Source organism: Ailuropoda melanoleuca, chromosome 6, assembly GCF_002007445.2.
Source record: "Ailuropoda melanoleuca isolate Jingjing chromosome 6, ASM200744v2, whole genome shotgun sequence".
Lineage (NCBI taxonomy): Eukaryota > Metazoa > Chordata > Mammalia > Carnivora > Ursidae > Ailuropoda > Ailuropoda melanoleuca.
In genome coordinates this window covers 25,224,878-25,250,847 of record NC_048223.1, presented here as the reverse complement: position 1 = coordinate 25,250,847, position 25,970 = coordinate 25,224,878, and the positions used below count along the sequence as shown (strand labels likewise).

The 25,970-nt window shown below is 38.4% G+C and overlaps 1 protein-coding gene and 1 pseudogene across 2 annotated transcripts in view; one reads left to right on the top strand and one right to left on the bottom strand.

The window, feature by feature from the left end:
* UBE2E1 (ubiquitin conjugating enzyme E2 E1) overlaps positions 1 to 25,970 on the bottom strand; it is a 73,598-nt gene that overhangs the window by 33,841 nt on the left and 13,787 nt on the right. The gene's annotated exons all lie outside the window — the stretch shown is intronic.
* LOC117802608 lies at positions 195 to 25,748 on the top strand (annotated as a pseudogene).

Genomic DNA, 25,970 nt, shown 5'->3' with positions numbered 1-25,970 from the left:
TCCAGTGGGCAGTCAAGGATGGCTGTAGATAGTTACAGAGTCATCTGAACTGTCCATTGTTGTAAACGCCACATATTTATTAAAGATGATGGTGGCATGGAAGATGTATGCAGTGCTAATGACATGAATACTCGAGGGAAAGTGGAAAGATGCTGATTTAAGACAAAATAAATTAATAGGAAGCAGAGGCGAAAATGACTGCAGAAGGTGAGAACGGAGAAGGTAGGGAGTAAATCATTACAGCTCTCATTGACTGAAGGTAGACTATGTGTAACAAAAACTAAATAAATACTTTTGTGTTTAAAATACCATTATAATCAGGGCGCCTGGGTGGCTCAGTCGTTTAAATGTCTGCCTTTGGCTCAGGTCATAATCTCGGATCCTGGGAAGGAGGGAGGCTGCTTCTCCCTCTCCCTCTACCCCTCACCCTGACTGTGCATGCACACACGCTCTCTTTCTCAAATAAATAAATTCTTTAAAAAGCAAAGCAAAACATTATAATCTACCCAACAGCAATAGGCACCAAAGATTTAAGATAAATTTCTGCAAGCAAACAAGAACTGAGAAATCTAGAATGGTGAGCCACAGAGTTGTGCAGTGGCCCTCTCATTTTCATTAACAGCACAATGTGTGCACAATTCAGAATGTCAATCATCAAATATTTTAGCAGAATTGCCTATCCTGTAGTTAGCAAGACTGGTATTAACCTAATAATTACACAGACCAAATCAAGGTATTATGGTAACCTAACAGCCTCCCCTGTCTCCCTCTTTACCCTTAGATGATAGATGGCTTCCCAAAGAAAGTCAGTTTTAATCTTAGAAATCTAAAGGAAGCTGTCTTCAAACTGCTCTTGCCAGAAAAACAGCTTTATATCATACTATGTACCACTATTGTGTGTGTGTATATATACACACACACACACACACACACACACGTATTTAGATAGGATATATATAGTGTATATACTATGGTATATTGTAGTAAATAGTATTATATATAGTATTATATTTATATTTTTATATAAATAGTATATAAACTATATAATAATAGCACATGGTAAACTTTATGGTACTCATACCATAACTATATTACTAAAGGGCTCTTTATTTAAATAAGCCACTGCTCTTCTCAAAGGTCAAAGTTAGATATCAAGTAAGGAAAAATTGAACCTCAGTATCTATTCCAGAAGAGTCTAAGTTATAAATGTCTATTCCATTTAGTGTTCTAAAATGAGGAGTTTTCATTCTCTTCAAAAGTATAAAATCATATGTGTAACATAAAAGATCAAAATTTTAAAAATCTAAAAATACACTTGTAATTCATGGTAATGAGATTTCATATCACAAAAACTGCTATTAGGTTTTGATACAAAACTGTATATAAGAATAAACTCAGTTTTATTTCCTCATGCTCTGAATTCAGTTTATATAACAAAAGGACGCCTGAAACATTGCTTACCTATCCTCAGATTAAGATGAAAGAATTTAGGGATATTTAAAGCAGATATAAGATACTGAAATGAAAAAATGTATTCTAAAAACAGCCTAAGACCAAAAAACCCCTCAATGGGCCATGAAACGGTTCAAATCTACCTTCTTACCTGATCCTAATAGAAAGCCTATTAAACCTGAGATTTACCACCCACTTAACTAAGTCAACTAAAAGCTACACCATATTTACTTTCATCTAGTTACAATAAATGTTTCAAGGTAAACAAACAACCACTAAAATAATCACCAGTGTAACAACCACTAGAATAATCAAAGTACTAAGCTCTGTGCCTCAAAGTCTTTTTAGAGACTCCTTTTTTGCCCTCCAACAGCAGTTACCCCCTCACTACCCACCATCAACCCTCTCCTCCCGGAACTCCAAACCACTACCACCCAAACACACTTCCACAAAACAAAAAGATCTAGGACAATGATATAAAACTGGGACTTGCAGCTGCACGGGGTATTTCACTCACCAAACCATAGAATTTCAAATTTGTGTCAGAATGTACAGTACAACACTGTGTTCAAAAGTAGTCATGTGGTTTTTTTGGTTAAATGGTGACTACAAATGTGGCTCCACAATCCTAGAACTGAATGGCACTGGTTTATTACAAAACGCAATTTTTAAAAATGAAAAAGTATAAAAGATGATTTTATGATGTTTACATTTTCTCCTTTATTAGATTTAAAATATAGTCACATATCCAACAGAAATTTGAAGTAGAAACATAATCTGTAACAATGTAGCTATTTAAATTCTACTATAATCAACATCTACAATAAATTCTTCTAATGTGGCTTGACCTGTAATTATATTAGAATTAATATGCATGCAATACACAACTAATCCTAAACCAGTATGAGTAGAGGGATTAAAAAATATCAGTAGTCTAAAACAATTAAAAATTCTACTCACAAAGTACAGCTGATATGGCCAGAAACAGTATCAGTCTCCAAATAGTAACATTAATTTTATTTATTTATTATTTATTTATTTATTTATTTATTTATTTATTTATTTATTTATTTATGATTTTATCCATTTATTTGAGAGAGAGAGAGTATGAGTGGGGGGAAGCGGTAGAGGGAGAGGGAGAAGCAGATTCTGTACTGAGCAGGGAGCCTGACGCAGGGCTCAATACCAGGACCCCAGGATCACTATTTGAGCCAAAGGCAGATGCCCAACTGACTGGGGCAACCCTGGTGCCCCGTCAACATGAATTTTAAATAAAATCTCTTACTCTTCATCGCACATAAAAGTTTAAGCATAAGCCATTTACGATGAGTTTAGTTCTTCCAATAACTCCTTATAGCCTTTCAATCTTTTCAAACAGTTCACCAACATTTCTAAAAGTAATTATTATCAGTATAAATGCATAGAAGCTGGAATAACAAAGAAGTACTATTTTCTAATGACGATTTATATTTACAAAAAAAAAAAAAGTCAGGGGTCTTTTAGTCACCTCAGCTTCTGGCCAAGATAGAATAACAGGGACCAAATTTACCCTACCACCTTAAACAATTTCAAAAACCCCAAACTATATGAAACAATAGTTTGTAGACAGTGGACATCAAGGCAGCTCAGCTCAAGGCAGTGATTCCTGAGAAAGAAAAACACATTAAGACCTACAATTGCCCCTGCAGTGTAGGGATGGACAACCCCAGTGGGTAGAGCTCACAAGTACTGGAAAAGAAAGCTGCAGAGCAAGAGAACTCCAGAGATCTGTAAAGGGTCCCCTGAAAGTATCTGGCTGATCGGCACATGCATCAGAGGACACAACACTACCCAATGCCAGGGAAAAGAATACCCAGCAGGAACAGAGGGAACAATTTCCAGGGGTACTTCATGATTGGAAACAGTCTGTATTCCCACTAGTTAGAGAAAAAAAACCTCATAATTTCCAGGGCATTGGGTAAAATACTCAGATTCGCACTGCCTCCGTAGAATTAAAAAGTTAGCTTTCATTACTGTTCTGATCACTCTTAAACAAGCTTAAAAGCAGGTCTCAAAAGGATCAGACTATTTCCAAGTAACTTAAATGCATCTGAACTTACCTGCAAACCTAAAGAATATATTTAAAAATATAAAAATATCCAGCACCCAAAAAGGTTATGATTCATAGTGTGTGGTATTCAATAAAAAATCCCCAGATATGAAAAGGAGTTTAAAAATGTGAGGAGAAAAACCAACCAACATTAAAAATCCAGAAATGACAGAGATAATAAAATTAATGGACACAGACAGTAAACTGTTGTTATAACTATTTGGTAAGTTCAAAATGATATAGACAAATGCCTGAATGTGTTAGGTACAGGCATGGAAATTATAAAAATACCCGAATCAAACCTTTCAATGAGAAATACAACATCTGAGATGAAAAATACACTGGATAGGATTAACAGTATATTAGACACTGCAAAAGAAAAGATGAATAAACTTGAAAACACAGCAACAGAAATTACTCAAAACAGACACACACAAAAAAGATGCTGGAACTGAGCATCAGTGATCTGTGGAACAACTTCAAACAGCCTAATATACGAAAAGGGGAAAGGTCAGAAAAACTATGTTAAAACTGTAACTCTAGAATTCTATAATGTTTCAAATTCTAAAATGTTTCAAAAACAGAGGCAAAATAAGCATTTTTTTCAGGCATACAAAAATCGAAAGAATTCATCACCAGCAGACCTGATTGTAAGAAATGTTTAAGACAGTCTCTCAAGTGGAAGGAAATGAGATGTATATCTGAAACTACACAAAGGAATAAAGATCACCAGAAATGGTAATAAATCTGTTGAAAAGATAAATTTTAATTATTTATTAAATCCCTTTAAATGATAAGTGTTTAAAGCAAAAACAGTAACGAAGTATTGTATGTAGGGTTTATAACATGTAGAAATAAAATGTATGACAACAAAACACACTGGCTGTGAGGAAGAAATGTTGAAGGATCCTATAAGGGCACAACATCACCTGACAGTGTAAGATGCTAAAGATGTATCCTATAAACTCTATTACCAACTACTAAAAAACAAAAGAAAAAGTTACAGTTACTAACCCAACAAGGCATATAATGACCAAAAAACAAAACAAAAAAAACCCCACCTCAACCCAAAATAAAGTGTGAAAAATGGAAACCAGGAATAAAGAACAGATGGAACAAACAGAAAACAAACACTAAGACAGAGGATTTAAATCCAATCACATCAACAGTAACATTAAAGGGAAATGGCTGAAACATTCCAATTGAGTGGCAGACTGTCAGATTGGAAACGAGCAAGTCCCAACTATATGCTGCTTAAAAGAAGCTCATATTAAATATTTAAAAAGTCATATACCAGCTATCACTTATTAAATCACTGATCATGAAAAGCTTCTCCTGCAGGGCCTTAAAACTATCAACTTATAGAACAGAGCAATCCCAGATAAAAATGGTGCTTATCAAATAAATCATTCTTGCTCAAACACATGTAAGCTAACTCCCCTAATTAAAAAACAAAAAGCCAAAGACCAAAACCAACCAAACACAAACGATGTTCAATGCAACGAAACACTTGTGATTTTTAACATATCATAAACCCTCTGAATTTCAAGGTGGGATCAGCCAATGCTTAAAAATATACAGCAAGTTGGACTTGGATGTAATGGGCAATATTCCTAAAATTTAGTCCCTCCTCACTTCAGAAGAAAGCAAACATATCACTAAATGTTTCAACAGTTAACATATTACTATCTGTGTGACAACAACATCATGGGAGCTTTCCTAGTACTGGTTGTAGGTCTGAAAGATACTCCCTGACTCAGCCCCCTAAGTCTAAACAGAGCACTTGTTTAGATTCCTTGCTTTTAAGTCCTGGCTCCCAAATTTTCTAGCTGTGCGATCACGGACAAGTTACTTTACTTCTTTATGCTTCAACTTCCTCATCTGTAGAATAATGTAATTTTTTTTTTTGAAGAATACTTTTTAAAATAGTAACAGCTATGATGAATTGAGGCCTTACTAAGATCAGTGCACTGTTTCAAGTAATTTATATACAATTGTATTTTTAAATCCTCAAAACCTATAGGATAAGCATTGTTATCCCCATTTCACAGATAAGAAAACTGAAGAACAAATATCTGTGTTCCTCCCAAATTTACATAACTCGGTCTGATTCCAAGACTTGTCATCTTAATCAACATGCTAAACAAGTAACTCCTTTAAAGATTTTTTCCCCCAAAAGTGCCTGTCTTTTGCTCTAGAATGCAAACTACTTAATATGAGCTTTATCACCTTCATTTTGAGTAATCCCAGCAATCTAGCACAACGATAGCATAAAGCAGATCAATGAAAGTGGGCTGAACGAGCAGAGTCTGTGCATGATCTTGTCACGTCACTTACTCATGCATGGGTAGTAATCAGAAGACTGGTGTTCCATCCCCAAACATACCTGTGCTCAGCTGTGCCATTTTAGAAAAAGTCACATCACCTCCCTAGATCTGAGTGTTCTCATTTCTAAAATGAAGAAGTGAACTAGACCTAAGTTCCCTTTCAGCTCTAAAATTTCCAAGAAAACCCAATCCTGCTCTTTTGGAGAAAGAACAAAAGAACTGCCTCTCACCAGAACAGAAAGACTTTGCTGTTTTCAGAGTAACATTTAGAGTCCCTTTATTTGTTTAAAATCTCTTGTTCTCCCAGACTAAGAGCTCCAACAAGGCCTGGACCTAGTCTGTCTTGTTTCCAGGTACCCCCCAACACAGTTCCTGACACGTGGAAGATACCTGATGTTTAACGAGTGAAATGCATTATAGGTGAAAACTTGGGAGCAATAAAACAAATGGGAACCTTTTTTCTTTTTTTTTTTTTTTAAAGATTTTATTTGTCAGAGAGAGAGAGAGAGAAAGAGAAAGAAAGCAGGAGGAGAGACAGGCAGAGGGAGAAGCTGAGCAGGGAACCCGATGTGGAACTCAATCCCAGGACCCTGGGATCATGACCTGAGCCAAAAGCAGACGTTTAATCGACTGAGCCACCCAGGTGTTCCAGGAACCTATTTTTTAATGTAGTACTCTAATGCAGCTGTTTCCTAAATTCCATGAATGAATGGCTAATTTTATTACCTGAATACTCCTTTTGGATATTCCTATTTACTTTAGTTACATAAACTGCGAATTCACAAGACTTTAAAATGCTTTAGTTCTTGCTGTTTCCACGTATTTCACCTGCATCCTATACAGCTCTTGTTCCAGAAGGCCCATGTAACATAAAAAGTAATCTTAACATCTGTAGTAAAAGCTCAAGTTTTTTCTGAGGTATCTATCTAGTATTTCCTATACAGCTAGATCATAAAAGCAGCAGCTGAAAAGAAGTTATTAGAAAACAGCTTAAAACTTACAGGAAACAGATGCTGAACTCTTCCCTCCCTTTCTTCCTAATGACTTAAGTATAAAGCTACTGCATTTTGAAGTGAACTTTATTTTGAGGATTTCTGTAGATTATGCACTGAACACACTGAAACTCAATGCAGTCTCAATTCACAAGAGTTCTTCAAACAATAATTTATAATTCGAAAAACCTATACCTATTTTTACCCTGAGCTTTCTCTTAAAAAATACCTGAAAATGAAAATTTCTAAAATTGAATGACTCTTTAATAATTTATGATTATGTCATAAAAATACCAATTGACCAGGCATGTACTATATGCAAAACATGCATTACTTCCTTGGTTATCTCTGGCTTCTGTATTTTGTTTTAATGCAGAAGCCTGAGCCTCCCCCTAGAGATGATTCAGTGGGGGGTAGGCTCCGGCATCTGTCTTTTTCTAGACTACATATAACTGAAACAGCAACCAGGATTGAGAACCGCTGCATTAAACATAAAACACTTAAAGCAAGACTGCTTTAAATGATTATTTCAAGTAAGTAATTAACTCAATATGCAAAACTGAAAAGGTTAACACACCTTACAACTAGTCCAGCCTTGTCCTGTTCTTTTTCCGAATTTTAAACATTATCAACTGGTGCAGTAATTCCTCACACTGATTTGTATACATTACAGGGAATACCACAAGTCTTAAAATTCAGTATAAATTCCTTTTAATTTTAAAAAGAAATTTTTAAAAATTCCATTAACTTAAGGGAAGGTAAAGGGGACCATACACCCCCTTTTTAAAGCCTTTAAGAGATTGGCCAGAAAAAAAAGATGACTTCATAAAGGAAACCCAAAATCAACTAATAACTATATGTGGCCATTGTTAACCCCCCAAAACTGAGTTTATTATATTTAAAGAAATTTTCCCCAAGTTGAAATCTCCCATTATACAGATATTTTAATTTAAAAACATTTATGGGCGGGGCGCCTGGGTGGCACAGCGGTTAAGCATCTGCCTTCAGCTCAGGGCGTGATCCCGGCATTATGGGATCGAGCCCCACATCAGGCTTCTCAGCTATGAGCCTGCCTCTTCCTCTCCCACTCCCCCTGCTTGTGTTCCCTCTCTCGCTGGCTGTCTCTATCTCTGTCAGATAAATAAATAAAATCTAAAAAAAATTAAAAAAATAAAAATAAAAACATTTATAGGGGGCACTGTGTGGCTCAGTCAGTTAAGGAATCTGACTCTTGACTTTGGCTCAGGTCATGATCTCAGGGTCATGAGATGGAGCCCCATGTTGGGCTCAGTGCAGAGTCTGCTTGGAATTCTCTCCCTCTCTCCCTGCTTGCACAAGTAGGCATGTGCACTCTCTAAATAAATAAATAAAATCTAAAAGTAAAAAATAAAAACACTAAGCTTTTATTATAGCAAAGATAACTGCACAGCTAAATAATAATGAGGCTCATAAAGAAACTGTAAAGGCCTTGTCCCTACGACATCTCAAAAAATGTCTACACATGGACCAAGAGTTAACCTGTTAAGTCCAAAAGTTGAAGTTTTTGGATATAAAACTTTCGGCCTCTTAAATCAGCTTTTTTTTTTTTTTTAAAGATTTTATTTATTTATTTGACAGAGAGAGAGAGAGAGGGGGGGGGGGGGGGGGGAGGAAGAAGCAGGCTCCCAGCAGAGGAGCCTGATGCGGGGCTGGATCCCAGAATCCTGGGATCACGCCCTGAGCCGAAGGTAGACGCTTAACAACTGAGCCACCCAGGTGCCCCATTAAATCAGCTTCTTTCTTCACACTCATGCCTGTAATTTTCTTTATACGGACAACAAAATTTGCTGAAAATACAAGGAATTACCCTCTCTCCTGCTTTGCTAACATTGCCACTGCTATCCAACACACTTCTCTAATGCGTTAAATTAATATTTATGTACCTACTGCTTCAGGGTGGCTTTCAGACCTCATGGGGCTTTCTGAATCACTATTTGTATCTTCCAAACTAACTTTGTATTAATATTCTAAAAATGGGGGAAAACAATTTATTATTTCAAATAATAAACCAAATTAAATTCATTAATGTAGCTGCTCCCAAAGGTATCCAGGAAACAAATCTTCCCCAACGAGTAGTCCTATTAACTTCTAACTTTTTTATATATGACTATCAAATGGCCCACATTCAAGGAAGACATATACATATACCACTTATTTTTTTAGATTAGGAACAGGCAGCACAAAACCTGTTATTTAAAAAATACAAAGTAATATTTCCACTTTATACTGTGCTGAAAGACATAAAGGAATTAGAAAAGAAAGTTCTGTGAGATGAACATACAGACATTGAGGAAAAAGGGGAGAAGGGGGGGAAGGTAGTTAAAATCAGTATTTTGTATTTTCCCTTCTACCTTTCCACACACCCCAGGAAAAATATAGTCCCTTGCTAAAAATGCATGTTTTGGTCCAACAGAATATTTGTACCTATTCCATTCACTGGACAGCGATCAGAAAACTGAATTCTATTTTTATAAGTGTTCCTTCTTCAGGAAAATTATTCATTTACTCCTTCATTCATTCAGTAAACATTTGAGCAGTTGCCATTTTCCAAGCACTGTGCTAGATGGCTGGCATGGTCCCTATTCTCACAGAGCTTAGAGTACTGAAGAAAATCAAATGGCCACTTATTAAATCTAAGTGAACAGGTTTCTTCTATTAGAAACCAGTTTCTATTTTGTTAAATTAACTATCAACATTAGTGTCATTTGGACCCTTTTACTATAGTTACCAAGCTAGCTGGTTGGTCCAGAAGTCAATCAAGCTGTACTAACTTAACTAACTGGCCCCTTACCCAGGAGTTTTAGAACTGTCCAAAAAAGGGGGGGGAAGGGGGCATTTCATTTCTCTCTGGGTATCTGAGGCCATGTTCTTCCAGGAAGGCTATGGACGGGGCAGCTAGCAGCAGTTTGCATCATGAGAAAACATAAAGCACACTTGCAGAGAAAAGCAGAGAGGAGAGAAAGAATCCCCGCTTCTGCTGTTCCTGGTACCCAGAACATTTCAGTTCTGGAATTATCAGTCACATACCTGGATAATCCTTATAATGATCTCATCTTTTTATTTTAATGAATTAGAATTAGACTTTTGTTACTTGCACATAAAGAGTCTTACTTAATAACAAAAGTGGTTTCAGACTAACTCCCTAATTCTTCCCAAAGTGAAGAGGTTGAGAGCATAGGCCCTGGAGCCAGACTGCCTGGGCTCCTCTCCTGGTTCCTCCACTTACTAGCTATATATATATAACCTATGCCTGGATTTCATCAGATGTAAAATGGCAAGAACGGTACTCACCAATAGGAATGGTTTAAATTTTAAATCAGTTTCTACATTTAAAGCCCTTAGAACAAAGCCTGACCCACAGTAACAGCCTAAAAAGAGTTAGCTATTACTGCTTCTGTTGTTCCATGACCAACAGCTTTGTGCGGGATCTAATGCTGTGATTTAGGTACTCCAACTGTGACCAGTCACCTGGCTCCATATATTCTCTACCGCATGACACGGGGAGAGAGTGCGCAACGCAAGGCAACATCCCTCGCGGGCAGCGAGAGGTTCCACATCTAGGTGAATGGGGAAGACTAACAAGGTAAGAGCACAAGAAAAAGCAGTAGCTACCTACTGCTCTAGGCACCGCACTGTTCTCTCATGAAGAGTTTCCATCATCCAAAACCCCAAACCTGCCCTCACTCCAGTATTTACTCGCACTACTCCTCATTCTGTTCTGTTGGTTTTCTAAAGATTTTTTACGTGATTTCATTTCAACAGATTTCAGCTTGCCAAAAAAATTTACTGATGGTTAAAGTTATACACATTACAACTCTTTGTTATTTGTGATTTTTATTTTTGTGTATAATGGGGACTGGGCAAAAAAGGCTGGCATTTGTGAACCCTAAATCTATTTATATGATATGCAATGACCAAGACCCTCTATACCCCATCAATGGTCCTGTGAAGGGGACATAAGACAACTTCAAATAAAGGATTTAGAATAAATTTGAATATCATCCTAAAAGGCTTACTGGATTAGGACCAAGCATGGCTCAGAGATCAAGCACATGCATTTAAGAAACAGAGGGTTCTATACCTTGTATACTGTTCATGGGAAGGCAAATCAGTGCAGCCACTATGGAAAACAGTATGGAGGTTCCTCAAAATATGAAAAATTAAACTACCATTATGATCCAGCAATTCCACTTCCGGGTATGCATCCAAAGAAAATGAAAACACCAATCTGAAGAGATATACGCACCCCCACGTTCACTGCAGCATTATTTACAATGGCCAAGGCACATGGAATATTCATCCAAAGAAAATGAAAACACTAACTCAAAAAGGTACCTGTACACTGTGTTCACTTCAGTGCTATTTATTAAGAGTCAAGATATAGAAACAACCTAAGTGTTTGTCAAAGGACAAAAGGATAAAGAAAATGCAGGGTGCATATAAATATACAATGAAATATTATTCAACCATAAAAAAGAACGAAACCTGGGTGCATCTTAAGGACATTATGCTAAGTGAAATGTCAGAGAAAAGACAAATATCATTTTGATCTTACTTATATGCAGAATCTTAAAAAAAAAGAACTCATTAGTGGTTGACGAAGGCTGGGGTGGGGAGTTAAAAGGTACAAACTTCAGCTATAAAATAAGTCAGTAATATATAGAATGGTGACTCAGTTAATAATACTGTATTACTAACTGAAAGTTGCTAAGAAAGTAGATCTTAGAAGTTCTAATCACACTCACACAAATTTGTAACTATATGGTGACGGATATTAACTATATTTATTGTGATCATTCCACAATACAAGCAAATATTGAATCATTATGTTATACACCTGAAACTAATCTTATATGCCAACTATGTCTCATTTTAAAAAATGTCTGAAGCTTCAAGAGAGCAACTTTTCTCATCTGTACAGCAGCTACACCACCTACCTTGGGGCCAGGCACAGGGTAGATGTGAATATTGCTTGCTGTTTTTATAACTGAAGGTGTAGCATTTCCTATAGGTACTAATTTAATGATTTTTTGTTTTAAAAGAAATTATAGATATCATGTTGTATTTGGAGAGAATGGGCTAAGATGTTCTAATAGAAACCTAAAAATTCAGTGGCTTAAAAAGGATCTGTATTTATTTCCAGGGAGGGAGGTGGCTCTGTACAGGGATGACATACATTCAAAGTACATGCTAAGTTTACTAATACACACACAATTAAAATCTCCAGCATATGGAGATTCAATAATTTATTCATTCTCCTACAAGTAGGTGTTTCGTTGTAATCTATCCTTTTTGAAAATTCTCAGGTAATTTTTAAGCAGGTAATCTCAGGTAATTTTTAAGTCTAACTTACATCTTTTCATGAAATAGCAATTGAGATGAATTTAGAGGATAATTGAAAATAGAAAAGGGTACGGGTGACTCGGTTGAGTATCTGACTCTGGTTTGAGCTCAGGTCATGATCTTGGGGTTGTGACATCAAGCCCCATGTCTGGCCCTGCTCTGCAGGGAGTCTACTTGATATTTTCTCTCTCCCTCTGCCCCTCCCTCCTCTCTAAAATAAACAAGTAAATCTTAAAAAAAAAAAATCACAGATACAGAGAACCGATTGGTGGTTGCCAGAACACGGGCAGGGATGGAGCGGGTGGTATGAGAAATGGGTGAAGGGGGTCAAGAGGTACAAATTTCCAGTTATAAAATAAATAAGTCATGGAAATGTAATGTACAGCATGGCGACTATAGTTAATAATACCATACTGCAAATCTGAAAGCTGCTAAGAGAGTAAATCTTCAAAGTTCTCTTCATAAGAAAAAAAATTCTGTAACTATGTATGATGGGCAGATGGTAACCACCTACTGTGGTGATCATTTCACAACAGTCGACCCTTAAACATGAGGGTGAGGGGTGCCTACCCCTCCGAACACACACAATTGAAAATCCACATGTAACTTTTCACTCCCCCCCCAAAGCTGAAGTACTAATAGCCTACTGCTGAACAGAAGCCTGACAACGAACAGTTGGTTAACACATATTTTGTACATTTCTATGTACATACTGTATTCTCACAAAGCAAGCTAGAGAAAAGAAAATGTTATTAAGAAAATGATAAGAGAAAATACAATTACAGTACTGTTTTAAAAAAAAAGTCCACTTTTAAGTGGAACCAAACAGTTCAAACCTGTGTTGTTCAACAGTCAACTATGAGAATACTGAATCACTGTGTCATACATCTGAAACCAATATAATGTACCAATATAACTCAGTTTAAAAAAGAAACAAACAAACAAACAAACAGAGGGTTCTAAAGGGCCAGGAAGTAGTTTTAAAGAATCATACAGACATGACTTTTTCCAGAGATATTTTCTTGGCAAAAATATCTTTTAAATTACTCTGGAGCCAAAAGTCGAGGTATGTAGCTAGCTAAGTAATAAAAAAGGAGACAAAGAAGAAGGAAAACAGATAACATATTCTAACAATGCCAGGGCTTCTCTAGAGAAATTTTGAAGTAAGGGCAAACTCTAGGGCTCCTTGTCTTAGGGACCCAGAACCAGCAGAGCCCATCAATCCATGCTAATGGTCACAAACTCCCTGGAGGAGATGTTATCTCCTTTCCTTTTTTGTTTCTCTTTCAAAGGAGTTTTCATATCTGTACAAGGTACCAAATGCAGCCTGTAGGGAGAAACACACACGACCCCATTTCTAACCTGAAGAAATATGTAATCTCTCTTCTAGACTCCTTTTCCCTTTCTTCAATTCCTTTTCCTTTGCCTTCTCTCATTAGCTTAATTTAGAGCTTCCAAAGGCCTCTAACTTTTCCCTTCTGCTCCCTCGATCTGTAAAAGCCCTCACATTTTACCTCAAGGAAGAACAGAGGGAGGGACTGCCCCTCAGGCCACTCCCAACCCTTTTCTAGAGTTTGTTCAAAAACTGTTGGAGGGTTTTCATTCTCCCACCCCCCCTCCAACCCAGCCCCCAGGCAAATTCACCAATCTCTCTTCTCCAGCCACTGAAAGTAAACCTCAGTTATAGACGTGCTAGGACAGGGGCAGGATTAGATACTGCTGCAATCACATGACAAAAATTTTAGACGAAAGGGGATAATAAATAAATAAATGTATAACTTAAGTCACTAATAAACCCTAACATACACTCTCTTATTCACTACCTCTTTCGTCATTCTACGTAAAGAGCATATATCACACTTTTATATCTCCACACATTCTAATTCAATGCTATTCACACAAGACAGATAAATATGCAGCATATAATTTTAGTCAAAAAATTTCAAGTCCTTTTTTCTGATGGTCGCTATTACTCTAACATTTTATTACAAAAGTAACTTGTACCCATCTATAATGCAGCAATCCCATCGCCTTTACTAACAAATGCTTCAACTAACACAGGCACAATATTCAAATAATGATCCCATCTTCTCATATTGTAAAACTCATATAAATTTTAAATCACTAGATATACTGTATTTTCTTAAAAATTAAACCTGTATTTAAAATCTTAAGGATAGGGGCACCTGGGTGGCTCAGTTGGTTAAGCGTCTGCCTTAGGCTCAGGTCATGATCCCGGGGTCCTGGGATGGAGCCCTGTATGTCAGGCTCCCTGCTCAGCAGGAACCCTGCTTCTCTCCCTCTCCCTCTGCCCCTCCCAGCTTATGTTCTCTCTCACATGCGCACTTTCTCAAATAAATAAATAAAAATAGATAAATAAAATCTTAAGGCTAAATGTTACATTTAACATAGCAGAAATCGTTTTTGTTTGGTTGTTTTTTTTTTTTAACCAACAAAAAATTAAAACAGACTTTGTGGTTTAGTCACACTTCAACTTGACTGTAATAATCTCTCAGTGACTGATGTTAATATCCAAAGAAATGCCCTGATAACATTTATACAACTACCGTACTACTAATCAAATACTGTGATTTGTTTCAGTACTCAAATTGTTTATTTCCTGGTGTTAGGCACAAGAAATAAAAATAAAACTATCAGATTTTATTTTTTTTTATTTTTTTATGATTTTATTTATTTATTCGACAGAGATAGAGACAGCCAGCGAGAGAGGGAACACAAGCAGGGGGAGTGGGAGAGGAAGAAGCAGGCTCACAGCAGAGGAGCCTGATGTGGGGCTCGATCCCGTAACGCCGGGATCACGCCCTGAGCCAAAGGCAGACGCTTAACCGCTGTGCCACCCAGGCGCCCCAAAATGATCAGATTTTAAAGGACTTAGTCTGTTGCAGTGACAGACACAAATGACTCTAAATGAATGTGATAAATGTTGTAAAGAATTATATGCCATGGGACACAGATGAGAGTTGTGTGGAATAAATAAATCATTTTTATCTGAGTCTTGAAGAATAAGGACAGAAACTGGGAGAGGAAATATTCCAGGGAGTAGACTGAATATATTAAGTAATGGGGGGAGAAACAATAAGATGGGGATACAGTAGACTGCAATCAGGTTGTAAAAAATTTATATCATAGGTGTGCCTGGGTGGCTCAGTCGTTAAGCGTCTGCCTTCGGCTCAGGGCGCGATCCCAGAGTCCTGGGATCAAGCCCCACATCAGGCTCCTCCGCTGGGAGCCTGCTTCTTCCTCTCCCACTCCTCCTGCCTGTGTCCCCTCTCTCACTGGCTGTCTCTCTCTCTGTCAAATAAATAAATAAAATCTTTTAAAAAAATTTATATCATATAAATTTCATATATATCATTTCAGGCACTTCATTTAAAGAGCAACTGGAGGCCTTAAATTTTCAAGAGGAATGCCATGATGATCAAACTTATGTTGGAAAACATCTAGAAATAAATGGCCAGCCTGATGAGACAATTATCAGTAGGTAGGCTGTAAAATAAGTCTATCTTTTAAAATTTAAATACAGTTTTGCTGAGTAAAATTTAACAAGCAACAACTTGAAGTGAAGCCTACAATTCACAGAGCTAGGACAAGAGGCAGTAGAGTATAATGGTTAGGCACAAAGACTTTGAAGGCCAGGACCTAAATATAAATAGCGGCTTCACCACTGAAAAGCCAAGTGCCTTTCAGCAAGCTACTTAACCATTTTAAACTTGTATTATCTGTAAAATGAGAATAACAATCATATTCACATCAGGTTAGTGGCTATCATTATTATTTAAGTTTTATTCTATTTTTAAAGTCTCTACAGTACAGAATATAAAGCAAAAAGAAGCTAAGATTTGGGGGCGCCTGGGTGGCGATGTCATTAAGCGTCTGCTTTCAGCTCAGGGCGTGATCCCAGAGTTCTGGGATCGAGCCCCACGTCAGGCTCTTCCACTGGGAGCCTGCTTCTTCCTCTCCTACTCCCCCTTCGTGTGTTCCCTCTCTCGCTGGCTGTCTCTCTGTCAAAAAAAATAAATAAAATCTTCAAAAAAAAAAAAAAAAGCTAAGATTTTTATGGTAGGTCTAAAGAGTTGTCCAAATTATCACAAATCAAGCTTTTCACTGTTCATTATTTTGTATAAAGTGAATACCCAGAACACTGGACGCACTGATGTCATTTTACAATATAATTACAAAAATTCAGAGCACCTGGGTGGCTCAGTCAATTAAGCATCTGCCCTTGACTCAGGTCATGATCCCAGAGTCCTGGGATCAAGCCCCACATCAGGCTCCCTGCTCAGTGGAGAGCCTGCTTCTCTCTCTCCCTCTGCTGTTCCCCCTGCCTGTGCTCTGTCAAATAAATAAAATATTTTAAAAAATAATAAAATAATTACAAAAATTCATTTCAAAGTCTAATACAAATTACTTGAAGTTTTTTTGCACGTTGATTATTTTATATCATTGGTGTCATTTCCCTTTAAGCAAATACCCACGTTATGTTTGCACTGAAATTTTGTCCCCTTTTTGAATGACGTGTAATTTTTCTAAAACGGATAAGTGAAAAAAACGTTTTCCTAGGGGCCTCTCTTAGCTGTTTATTATTAGTTCAAGGGGAAAAAAAACCCATTATAAAACTGGTCTTTCAGTAAGAAAAACTGCCCTTCATTATGAAATGATTTAATTCCTTATCAATGCAACCCCATACCTCCTGTAATTATTTATTAAGAAATGCTGGAATTACATTTCATTTTTACATAAATAAGCTAATCAAAAAGGTTTCAATAACTTAATTTTTTTAGTAACTGAAATTTCAAATACACGTCTAATATTTATATCACTACTCCAATCTGTTTTACAGGCTTAACTTGTGTTTGTCCTACATGTCCCGTTTAGTCCACATATTTCGGCTATTATAACTAAAAATTATGGCAAAATTATTATTCCACAAAAGCATCTACCAAATCAAAGAAACTGGAAAGCATTCTCTCTATATTGTCATATCACACGGATTTGAGGCTTCCCATTGCATAGATAAATCTTTTCAGTATCACAGGTAACCAACGAAGTGGGGACTAAAGGGAAGCTGGCAAGCTGCCTCCAGACCACTGAGGGTTTTTCATTGCTTCCTCAAGCTCTCATTTGCTGTTCCTGCTCTGAAAGAGGTACAAAGCCAGACTCTTGATGCTTCCACACTGGCAGACTCAGGCTATCTTCACTTCAAGTGGATACTGAGGAAGCCAGGCAAGGAGATCACAAAGACAACTAACAAGTTATTTTTGTTGGCTTTGAATGCTATATACCCATGACAAAGCATTCATACTTTCACCTAACCATTATGTCAAGACAAGCTGAGTACTGTTATACTTCCCTTTACAGGGTTAGACACAAATTTTGAGTAGCATCTCTCTAATTTTTATGAAATTTCTAGATATAATAGATATAGATATCTAGACATAATAGGCATGATAGATACATCAATTACACCTAGACATAGGAAAAATGCTATATAAGAAAATGTCAGTAAATCTGTTCATTAAAAAAAAAAAAGATACTTACAAAAAATATCTCCAAAAACTTTTTTTATGAGTTAGAAATTTTATGAGAATTTTATTCTTCAAGTATAGGCTAAGTGTGGTGGTATATCATTCCTCTACTTAAAGCTCTCCAATGGCCTTCTACTGAAATTAGTAAAATCTTGACTCCTGCATACCTCATCTCCTACCACTCTCATCCTCACTCACAATGGCCAGTCATGCTGGCCTTCCCCATACAACACCTGTTTGCTGTCTTTCTGCCTAAAAACACCTTTCTCATGCCTAGGTCCTTGTCATCATTCAGGGCCATCTCCTTAAAATGGCCTTAAACAATGACCCAACCTGCCCAGTCACTCACTGTGCCATCACCCTGTTTTAATTTCTTATTGTTTTTTTTTTTTTTAAAGACTTTATTTACTTGTCAGACAGCGCACACAAGCAAGAGGAGCGGCAGGCAAAGAGAGGAGCGGCAGGCAAAGGGAGAAGCAGGCTCCTCACTGAGCAAGGAGCCCAATGGCGGCACTCCTCCCAGGACCCGGGGATCATGACCTGAGCTGAAGACAGACACTTAACCGACTGAGCCACCTAGGTGTCCCAATTTCTTAGTATTGTTACCTGCAATTATTTTTGTATTTTTAAATTGTCCCTCCCTCTATATAAGCTCCATAAAGGCAGGGACATTGTCTTTTTTACTGCTCTACAGGAAACACCCAATAACTGTTAGAATGAACAACTGAATATGGTGAGGAGCAGCTGGTTACAGTTATATCTTAAGTCAATGGGCCATACAATGGAAAAGGCCAGGTCAGGCAGAGACCAAAGTATGGGCAGTGTGCTCAGTGATGTGTACTGCTTAGCCTGGCTCACAGTAAAACAGGCAGAGAACACAGATGGAGCAAGTAGGAGACTGACCCGCCCACCCCAGCTGAGTCACTGATAACCCTGCCAGGCCTCAATACACTTGGCAAAACTAGTACTAAGATTTAACTGGAACAAACAAAAAACTGTTATTAGTACAGTCAATTCTCATGATGCAAATGATGTGTGTTCAGTAGGTCATATATTTTAAAAACTCATTCGAGGAACCTAATTACTACTCTACAGGGCCTGCTAAATACCTGTTAGGGAATGAATCACACCTTCAAAGTTAGACCAATAACAATTCATATATATAGTCTGGATGCACACAATTGTATCTCTTCCCTCAAAAAGTCAAGTGTCTAGAAACTTATCTTTTTGACTCAAGTGAGCACGTCCAGAGGAAAGTCCTAAGAAAACTTCACCCAAGTGGCTGGCTCACCCTTTTTTTGTAGAAGGTACAATAAGAGGAAGGAGCATACCAGGGTGTGAGAAAGCCAGAAATGCAAGAGTGAACTGACAAAGATTTAAAAGATTTTCAAAGGAAAATGCGAATGAGGCCTGCAGTAATGTCATTAGGTATCCTGAGATTTGACTTAGCCCCTTAAACAACAAGATAGCATTTCTTTTTATGCACCTCCAAGTTAAATGACAATGTGCAAATGTTATGGCCCTCAAACCATGCACTACAGGAGAGAGAGGCTTGCCTGAGATCAGAGAAGCTTCAGAACTGAAGATGACTGCTTTGGAGGGGCTTTCTAAAAAAGCTGGGGAGTGTGTATCTTTGGAAAGCAGTGAGAGTTGGACTGGAACGAATAACCATGCAGAAAGGTTTCAGGATTGGCTCTGGAAAAAGAAGAACGCAGCAATCATCTGGCAACAGAATGGAGAATGGATAAAAATTCATTTATCAATACAGACCACGTAATAATTAGGACACAAAGAAGACCACAGAGAAGGGAGCAGCCAGTCCTTTTAGCTACAAAATTTCCACCATAAACATTAATCTGGGCTCCAAGATTTTTAATTAGGTAGGCTCTATGCCCAGCGTGGAGCCCAACTCAGAGCCTGAACTCAGAACCTCAAGATCAAGACCAGAGCTGAGATCAAAAGTTGGATGCTCAACCAAATGAGCCACTCAGGCTCCTCTAGACTCCAAGTTCTTAATAGCTCTTTACTTTTTTCCACAATCATGTCCTTTATTATTTTATTTTATTTTATTTTATTCTTTAGAGTGGGGGGGGGCAGAGAAAGAACCTTAAGCAGGCTCCACACCCAGACGAAACCGACATGGGACTCGATCCGACAACCCTGAGATCATGAACCTGAGTTGAAATCAAGAGTCGGACACTTAACTGAGCCACCCAGGCGCCCTTCACAATCATGTGTTTTAATTTGCAGGTACTACGATATAGAATCTCTCCCCAATACATATAAATGTAAAATAGCTACATTAAAAGTAGTAGTAGAAACCCCCGAATCTACACAGAATCTAGCAGTATGGCCAGACAGAACAGAAGCCAATTTCAAATTTCAGTTCTACCAAGAATTGTGTCCTCAATATATGGTTTATTTGAGGACTGGTCCATATCACTTGACAATGTTTACTATGTAATAAACACTTCAGATGTGAAAACATCTCAGAATACTAAGCTACAAAGAACAAACGTTTTCTGGGGAGGCTACCAGTCTAGCCGAAAACTGAAGCTGTGCGTTCTGAGGACTTTCACAGAAACAATTACTCAGAAAAAGGACCAAGGCCAAAGAAGTATCATATACTATTAAGTAATATATGATATTGCTATCTTTACTGCTAGCCTCTGCTCACACATTACTACAATCACTTAACATACATTTGTTTTGAAATACTTACTTGGGTTAGAGGAAAGTTATCTTTCATGTTTATAAAAATACCTCCTGGGTGCTTGTTATAAAACAAATGTTTTCTTTTAGAGTCTTTGATGTATACCAATTCAACATCTCCTTTTCTTTAGGATAAATGTGTTCTAACAAAGTCTACCACGAAATAAAATTTTATAAAGCCAATTCCAATAAATTACCTGGAAAAACTGAGATGTATTCCCATAGAGGAGGATTATGTGCTGTAGGAGAAATTTAAGTTATTTGGGGAGCAAAGTTCCTATGGAGCCAAATACTTGTGGCTCCACATGTTATCATTTGCTTCCCTCTGGCAATGACTAATACTTTTGTGATTCCAACTAGTACTCTAATATTTAAGGATGTCTCCCAATACTGAAAATGTCTTAATTCTACCGTCAATGCTCCCAGAACTCTGTATCCCTTTATAAGACAGTCTGAGTCACTAACTTACCCAAGCAGGGCAATCTGGCTGCCTTCATCTCACCCAGTGACCCCCAGCACCAGGATCTGAGCCTGAAGCTTCGTATTATACAAATAAAAACCATGTCTCATACAAATGGCCAAAAGACACATGAAAAAATGCTCCACATCACTTGGCATCAGGGAAACACAAATCAAAACCACAATGAAATACCACCTCACAACAATCAGAATGGCTAAAATTAACAAGTCAGGAAATGACAGATGTTGCGAGGATTTGGAGAAAGCGGAATCCTCTTACACTTGGTAGGAATGCAAGCTGGTGCAGCTACTCTGGAAAACAGTATGGAGGCTCCTCAGAAAGTTGAAAATGGAGCTACCCTATGACCCAGCAATTGCACTATTGGGTATTTACCCCAAAGATACAAATGGAGTGATCTGAAGGGGCAGCTGCACCCCAATGTTTATAGCAGCAATGTCCACAATAGCCAAACCATGGAAACAGCCCAGATGTCCTTCAAAAGATGAATGGATAAAGAACATGTGATGTGGACACACACGCGCGCACACACACACACACACACACACACACACAGGAATTCCACTCAGCCATCAAAAAAAAAAAAAAAGAAATCTTCCATTTGCAATGACATGGATGGAACTAGAGGGTATTATGCTAAGCGAAATAAGTCAATCAGAGAAAGACAATTATATGCTCTCACTCATACATTTTAATTTAAGAAACAAAACAGAGGATCATAGAGGAAGAGAGGAAAAAATAAAACAAGATGAAATCAGGGAGGGAGACAAACCATAAGAGACTCTTAATCATAGGAAACAAACTGAGGGCTGCTGGAGGGGAAGGGAGTGGGGGGATGGGGTAACTGGGTGATAGACATTAAGGAGGGCATGCACTGATATGTATAAGACTGATATGTATAAGACTGATGAATCACTGACCTCTACCTCTGAAACCAATAATACACTATATGTTAATTAACTGAATTTAAATTTAAAAAACAACTCTGCAATTAAACTCTTCCTTTTACATATGCTATTAGCCAACTTTCACATCTAGTATTGCCTAGCAGTGAATAGCACTTGATCACGCTCCACAGGATATTCTGATGTACTAAGGTTCCATAAAACATAATCAACCTTTATTATATCAATTTGTTTACTCAAGAAAAAAAAAACAAAACAAAAACCATGTCTCTATGTCATCCATTTTAATTTAGAAATTTGTCAGTTATTTGAATAAGAGATACCATAAATAATTTCTCCTCCAAATGCTCATTTACTATAAAAGCATACTAGAAGATAACCTTTAATGGTTTGAAAATGTGAAAAATATCAATCATAATCCAAAGAACCCACCTGTAAACAAAATTAACGTCAATGAACTATACCATGCTTTTGAGACTAAAAATGTTGTAAAGTACCCGACTGAGGGCCCCTGGGTGGCTTGGTCGGTTGAGCATCTGCCTTCGGCTCAAGTCATGATCCCAAAGTCCTGGGATCGAGTCCCACATTGGGCTCCCTGCTTCCCAGAGAGTCTGCTTCTCCCTCTGCCCTTCTACCTGCTCGTTCTCTCTCTCTCTCAAATAAAATCTTTTTTAAATACTAAGACAAACGTTTGCATCATGCAACATTTTCTTATATGAAACTATTACCCACATTCAACAATGACTCTAAGTGTCCTACTGTCCCCTGGCTTATTTGTGTAATTTACAAGTATGTGTCTTGAGAAGACCAATCTCAGAAAAAGGGACAATCTTAATTATCACGTTAACAGGACCAAGAGTACCTGGATAATATGAAACAATAAAGTGTGACTGGTAGATAATTAGAAAGATGATGCTTGTATGATGATGCTTTAAGAGCTCCAGGTAAGTTCAACGTTAAGCTTGAACGTAATACCCAATCTTAAAAGGATGAAAAAAATTGAATATGATAAATAATTTACACTGTATTAAAAATAAACACATATATCCACTCATTCTCATGCATCTACAAGTTTGTGTGAAAAGTAAAAAAGATCAATGCAAATCAAAGCATGTAAAAAAAAATTATGGATGGCAGCAGCAATTTACTGATTTTCCAATTTATTCACTCCCTAGTATTTACAAAATAAACCCTGCTAAAGAGATTCATCAAGATGTGATATGTGAATCCAGCACTATTTACATATGATATCCATACTACAATGTTAACCATAAAAATCACAAAGCACTTGAATCTACTAAAGCAGAAGTTAATTTTTTCTAAAGTGGGGCAGGGGAAGAGGAAACCCTCCAAAAATCCTTTGAGAATCCACTAAAGAGACACCTGCCCCCCAAAAATAATTACACAATGTTAAGAAGTTCTGCCCTGAAGTGTAAAAATCTGATAATACTACATCACCTCCTCTGGATAAAGACAATGAAATCTTCTAATTGGGCAGAGTAACACAAACATCTTTTCCTTCTTGAAATCATCCTCTTTTCCATCACTCTACTACATTAGATCTGTAAAATCCAGCGGTTACTTGCTCGTCTTTCCTGACCTCAGCACTCATGACCACTCTACCTGAAAACGCTTTCCACTTGCTGCTTTCTGACATTACTCTCTTGATTTTCCTTCTATCCCTCAGTCCCCTTTGCTGGCTTCTCCTTCAGACTAGACAACCTTTAAACTAGAGTTTCAAGTCTGCATCCTGGAACCTCTTCTCACTACACCTCTCCTCTCTGGATGAGCTTGAGGGATTACCCAGACAAGAGCCTCTGTATACTGACGTCTCCCAAATGTATATGTATCTCAAGCTTATTAGGATAACTTGAGTCTAAAACATTTCTCTGAGCTCCATTTACCTATATCTAACTTCTATTTTCTTTTGACACCTTCATTTGGATGCCTCATTGGTATCTATCTAAAGCCTAACATGGGGCGCCTGGGTGCCTCAGTCGATTGCCTTCAGTTTAGGTCAAGATCCCGGGATAGAGCCCCCTGTCCCATGGCGGCTCCTCGCTCAGCAGGGAGCCTGCTTCTCTCTCCTTCTGCCTGCCGCTCCCCCTGCTTGTGCTCTGTCAAATTAATAAAATCTTTAAAAGATATAGAAAAATAAATAAAAAATAAAGCCTAACATATCCACAAAGGACTCACTTTCTATGGTGCCCTCATCCCCAAACACATACACACAGTGGTCCTATTCCAGTCTTGTACCTATCAGTAAAACATGGCTATCGTCTACCTAAATTGCTAAGACCACGGAAACTCGAAGCCATTCTTGGTCCTTTTTCTCACATCCCACATGCAATCCATTAACAGGTACAGGTGTTCTAACCCCATCTCCACTGCCACCATCTTAATCCTAACTGCTATTACCACTGCTTCGAATAGAGCAATACCCTCCTTTCTGGTCTCCCCTCTTCTACTCATGCCTTCCTCCCAGCTATCTTCCACATAGCAAGGAAGGTAGGAAAAGACTTTTAAATCACTACTGAAATAATATCACTTCCTTGCTTCAAAACCTCGAACGGCTTTACACTGTTCTTAGAATGAAATCCAAATTCTACCTTGGTTTACATGATTGCTTCTGCATCACATGGTACTCCCCACCTCATGGCCTCTGTGTCTGTGCTTCTCTCAGTCCGCCATGCTCTTCGCATACTTTTCACAAGGCTTTCTCCTTTCTTCTCATCTGTCAGGTCTTTGCCTAATGTCTCTTTAAGCCTTCTCCAAGTAACTTCCCTACCCCAATTACTCTCCATCACTGCACTGTTAATTTCTCTCTTACTAGCTGACACAACTTGTCATTACCTAACCTTCTACCTGGTTACTGTCTGTATTGCCTACTAGAATTCAAGTTTCAGGGAGGTTTGAAACTCAGCGTGGGGAGTTGAGGCTCGAGCTGCTGTGCACCCAGAAGAGGAATTGGGACCAGGCATCTTCTCCTTGCTCCAGGCTGGGCCCTGCCCCACCTGATTCCTCCTGGTTGAGATAGGCTCGGCCAAGAGCACCCCAGTCACTCCAGCACAGCCTTCACTGCACAAGCTTCTGGCCCAAGTGGTGGAACCCCGTTTACCCAGAGCCAGCATCCGGCACACTCCGATCTCGGTGGAGAGCCCTCCTCAGCCAAACCTACCAGCAGGGGAGCAGCTGGAAGGTCCCAATCAGATCCAAGACCCTACCTCTTCTGCCCTTAGCACTGCATAACACCTATGAAGACCAGCAGTAGAGGGCCCTCAAGCCCACTGGTCAATCAGCTGAGTGAAGTTATTTGAAACGGAAGGCTCCATATCGAATCTTCCCCCAGAGCCTGTTGTGCCCTTAAAGGTGACTTCATCTTCTGAACTGGACGTGCCTCTGGGTACTAGTTTTCCCTTGAGAACCAGACGCCACCCTGGAGCCAGACTGAGCTTCCCTCCAAGCAGGTGTTCTCCAAGGAGGACGCAGGACAGCCCTCAGAAACTCCCGTGACTAGCCAGGGCTCAGACAAGCCCTTAAGAGAACCTGAGACTCCCTGATCTTCAGGTTCTCAGCACAATAGATGGATGGTAAGTAAATGGCAAGGTAGTAGGGAGAGCTCTCTTTACCATCCTGTAGGATGACAACTCCCCCAGAACTCCCACACCATGACAGGGTAAGCGGCCTTCTCCCCTCAGTGAAAATGCCAGGGAGCTAAAGGAAGCAGACATTCTGGGAACTGGAGGACTTCTGAAAACTGGAGGCTGATGTGGGAGCAGGGCCAGGACCAGGACAAGGAAAATCAGTACTTTCCAAACTTGGTAGAGAGCTAGGCCGTGAGTGGCCCCAGTGTTGAGTTCACCAGAGACCTTGTGATATTGTGTCCTTTCAACCCCTTCTTTCCCTGGGAGACTAGAAAGGCTCATTTCATCAACTCCCCCTAAACTACCAACTCAGGGACTGAGCACTTTCTTGGGCTTTGTGTCTCATGTGTTTCTTGTATGTTAAAGAAAGCCGTTTAAAAATAAGTAAATAAAATGAAATTCAAGTTCCACAAGCCAGAGGCCAGATCTGTTTTAGTCACCTG